Source organism: Meles meles, chromosome 7 (genome assembly GCF_922984935.1).
Source record: "Meles meles chromosome 7, mMelMel3.1 paternal haplotype, whole genome shotgun sequence".
NCBI classification, from domain to species: Eukaryota; Metazoa; Chordata; class Mammalia; order Carnivora; family Mustelidae; genus Meles; species Meles meles.
In genome coordinates this window covers 52513751-52517762 of record NC_060072.1, presented here as the reverse complement: position 1 = coordinate 52517762, position 4012 = coordinate 52513751, and the positions used below count along the sequence as shown (strand labels likewise).

Genomic DNA, 4012 nt, shown 5'->3' with positions numbered 1-4012 from the left:
AAGAATTCTTCTAATATTTCAGGAGATTTGTTTCCCATTGTTTAATTAAAACAGGAAATAAAAATGCACAGATAGCTCCTTCCATCAGCAGACACGACTCACTGCAGTGACTTAGAGGAGAGCTGGAAATACAAGAGGAACAGATGTTCTGATGACCCATCACTTCCATCATCCAGGTCGTGAGACTCCACACATACCCAAAGAAAGAAGTCCAACCCAATGTCTTGGCTGGCAATGCAGAGAAGTCTGAACTGGAGGGACAGGGACAGACAAAGAGCATGTGTGTGTTGGCTGAGGCCAGTGGCACAGAAGAAGGGGCTCTGCCAGCTCACCGCCCGGGCCTCAGCCAGGAGCATGCTCACAGCCCTGACCTGTCACAACTGTCACATGGGAGACACACAACCACCCTTAGAGCCAGCCCTGCTCACACCCTCCTGCAGAATGCACTCCACTCTCCTCTGGGACCCCTGTCAGCTCTCCCCAGACCTGGTACTCCCTGTCTGCTGCAATACTCCAGGATTCCCACCTCTTGCCAAAATGACAGTGGCCCAAGGCTTTCATAAATGTGTCGTATTTCTCTCAACTCATCTTCCTACCTGGGCAAACTGCAAGTCACACATCAATGGAACATGAACATAATCTAAGTCTTTCATTGTAGAATTCTGAGGACTCCTTGTGCAACAAAATACTATAGCCTATGACGGGGGTTATAAAACTATTATTTACAGAATAATACCGCCCAAATCACCTCATTGTTAGTTGCTCTTCATTAGCCCGAAAGTTTCTGTGTAAAAAGCCTTTCCATAGGGGCGCCTGGGTGGCTCAGTGGGTTAAAGCCTCTGCCTTCGGCTCAGGTCATGATCCCAGGGTCCTGGGATCGAGCCCCACATCAGGCTCTCTGCTCAGCAGGGAGCCTGCTTCCCCCTCTTTCTGCCTGCCTCTCTGCCTACTTGTGATCTCTCTCTGTCAAATAAATAAATAAAATCTTTAAAAAAAAATCCTTTCCAAAGATATTACCTTCCAGCAATTTCACGAGGAAAAACAAACTCTGCAGGATAAGCTGACTCACCCAGCATCAGGCAAGCAGTTCCAGAATTCACTCCAGGGCTCCTGAAGTCCGCCAAGCCTCTGGAGGCCATCAGTGTGCCTCTATCCAGGAGAATTTCCAAAGAATCTCCTCTGACTCCACCACCAAAGAAACTACAGAGAAAGTACACCGCGTCAAAATATCTAGATGATACATTTAGTCAAACTAGAAAGTCAAGCTTTAAATGGTAAAAGCCTACTTTGAAACAGCTGAAAACAGATCTTAGATAAACTATGTGTTCTAAATTATTATTGGTTGACTGTACCTTTGAATCAGTATATTATGTTTTCCTCTCCCAGAAAGAGCTGAATTTCAATAAACCTTTTATGTTAACATGTTCCCCATAGAGTTAGAGTCGGACCTGCCAACAGTGTGTGTATTTTTCTAGCATCTATAAGACTATCTGAAATAAAATCATAGATTTTCAAAACTAAAAAAATAAAAAAAATAAATAAATAAATAAATAAATAAAAGCCTACTTTGAATAATTTTGAATTTTTCTTCTACCTTAATTGGAACTCTTGTGATGAAACACTAATCAGCTATGAAACATCACCTCTGACAAGTGGCAAGATATCATCCATGTCTCTGTCTGGCCACAAAAAGCCACTTAGATGGTGGCCTAGGACCACACCCCATGCCCAAGTGAACAAACGCTGTTAGACGAAGGATCAAATTATACGTTAAAAACACACAAAAAGTAAATCTCATCTTCCTTCTCTGATACAAGCGATTTCCTAGGAAACAGATGTTCAGATTACATTTTGTAAGAAGTAAATGAACAGAGAAAATGGTATTCCCTGTGATGTTCCACCTGCAGGGAAACTAAGTAACTCTTGCCCCAAATCCAGAATGGTGACAGCTACTTAAGTTTTGTTTTTGTTTTTTTTTTAAGATTTTATGTATTTATTTATTTGTCAGAGAAAGAGAGAGAGAAAGCACAAGCAGGCAGAGGCAGATAGAGAAGCAGGCTCCCTGCTGAGCAAGGAGCCCCACATGGGACTCGATCCCAGGAATCTGGGATCATGACCTGAGCCAGAGGCAGCGGCTTAGGCTTAACCGACTGAGCCACCCAGGCATCCCAGCTACTTAAGTTTTACTTGGTGGCTCAACTAGAGAAGAGAGAAAAGCCTTGGAGGTTTTGGTTAAAAAGAAGTCTTACCTCCAGTCCTGACACGTAAGTGACATTGAACCCAATGTACCTGCTACTTTCTCGGAACACTTATGTCCTGTGACAAGCTGCATGACTGAATCAGACACTGTTGTTCAAAATGTTGGGTCTCGTGGAGCCCGATCAGAGAAGAGTTGTCAGCTGGGGATGAGAAGGCCTCCCTGACCTAAGGCCGGCACATCTGCTTCTGTTCCTGGGAGAAGGGAAAACATAGACTTGTTTTCTTCTTTTCTTTCTTTTTTTTTTTTCTTTTTTAGAAACACATACTTGTTTCTTAAGTAGTACTTATCAACATTCGAAAGTAGACCAAGACTTTGTCTTTTTTGGAAAAAAGAAATTATCCTTCCAAAGGAACACCTCAACTCACCTGTTCCTCATGCAACTTGGGTGGGGTCTGATTTCCTCCAGCTTCCAGGCCCCCACCTGGAGGACAACACTCCTGCAGGATCCTTGACAGCCCATCACCACCATCCCCTGGGACACGGGGCACAATGCTAAAATTGGGGGATGGCCCTGGGGCTGTTACTGCCACACTTGTGTCATGGAGGGAGATGGGGACAGGATCCTGGAGGACCCTAAAGTGCGATCCTGACAGCCCATCACCACCAACCCCGCAGAAAGTTCACAAAATGTTGAAGCTGGGGAACTGTTCTGCGGCTTGTTAGCGCCACACGTGTGGGGTGTGGGGACCAGGGAAAACTCTGCTGAACTCAGGGTGCTGCTCAAGGTCCATTACCTGCACTGTGCCAGGGATGGGAGGCACCCCACTGAAGCTGGGGACTGTGGACTGTCTTTACATGCAGTCTTCCTGGGGAACATGGGAAATCCTGAAATGTACACAACCATCCCACAAAAGCTTGGGTGAGCGAGCGCCCTGGAATCCAGGGGTCTTGGGGAGAGGGCCAGTTGATGGACATCAGGCAGAAGAGATTTCAAGGGAAAAAGAAAACCCATCTGAGTCCCCACGATGAACATGCTTCATGTGCCCTTCGAGGACTCTACCCTGGGGACCGCCACGCCAGCGCAGAGCCCGCACTCACCGAAGCAGGACACCTGCCCAGGATCTCTCCCAGCTCCCCCGTGCCTGCGACACCTCTGCAAGCTGAGCTAGCTCTGGGTCCGCCCACCAAGGACATAGCTCCACCCCCACATGCTCATTGGTCAGGGAGGGTGATACCCTGAGCCCATTGGATGCCGCGCCTGCTGGTACCAGGCGACTCTCTTGCAGCTGCACCTCCCTGCTTTTGCACATAATCCCTGAGGCGGTGCCTCCGCGCTAGAAAACCTGGCTCTGTGGGGCAGCCCCTCCCTCAGACATCTGGTCGGAGACGCCTCTGGCTGCAGACCACCCTCAGAACCCTGTGCCTTCGGTTCCTGAGTGAGCCCTGCCTGCAGAGCTCTTCCTGGCTCCTGGCAAGGTCTGCTGGTCTCAAACCTTCCCTGGCTTGGGCTTTAGGAAATGCAAAGGTTGGGGCGCCTGGGTGGCTTGGTCATTAAGCCTCTGCCTTCAGCTCAGGACATGATCCCAGGGTACTCTGATGAACCGGCATCTGGCTCCCAGCTCAGCAGGAGGCTTGCTTCTCCCTCTCCCACTCCTCTCTGCTTGTGTTCGCTCTCTCACTGTGTCTCTGTCAAATAATAAATAAAATCTTAGGGGGAAAAAAAAGGAAATGCAATGGTTTCCCACATTTCCAAGGCAACTTTAAGACCCAAAAAGTAATGCTCTAAGCTGGAGGAGCTTCACGTTCTGGTCT

The 4012-nt window shown here is 47.7% G+C and overlaps 1 long non-coding RNA gene across 1 annotated transcript; it reads right to left on the bottom strand.

The window, feature by feature from the left end:
• Positions 1 to 1073: 1073 nt before the first annotated feature.
• LOC123947217 lies at positions 1074 to 3358 on the bottom strand. The gene is made up of 3 exons (XR_006819723.1): positions 3299 to 3358; positions 2250 to 2451; positions 1074 to 1200 (listed from the first exon to the last, which is right to left on the bottom strand). It is a non-coding gene; the product is annotated as an uncharacterized LOC123947217 (long non-coding RNA).
• Positions 3359 to 4012: the final 654 nt, after the last annotated feature.